Source organism: Corylus avellana, chromosome ca10 (genome assembly GCF_901000735.1).
Source record: "Corylus avellana chromosome ca10, CavTom2PMs-1.0".
Classification (NCBI taxonomy): Eukaryota; Viridiplantae; Streptophyta; class Magnoliopsida; order Fagales; family Betulaceae; genus Corylus; species Corylus avellana.
This window is the reverse complement of record NC_081550.1, coordinates 16,168,129-16,168,512: the sequence shown is the minus strand read 5'-3', so window position 1 is coordinate 16,168,512 and position 384 is coordinate 16,168,129.

The window sequence follows — 384 nt, the reverse complement described above, 5'->3', positions numbered from 1 at the left end:
TTTATTTGAAAAAAAAAAAAAAAAAATTACTATGCATGTTCATGTTTGCCCTAAAATTTTAAGTTGATCTAAAAGAATTTTGGTTTAAATTCATCTGTGAGCTTAACATTTTGAACACATGATCTAATGAGTGAATCTGTTAGTTTGATTACTTGTTAAGGACAGTTGAAAAATCACATATTTGATCTGATCACACAAGCACATTAGCACATAATCTGTGAGGTATGACATGAGGCCTGATATGCATGTTTCTGCATCTTAGATGAAATTGGATGACTTATTAGATGACACTATGGCATATATAATGATCTTAAAAACAAAACAAAATATATATATATATATATATGATCATTGATGACTTTTCACTGAGTAACTGGACGTCTT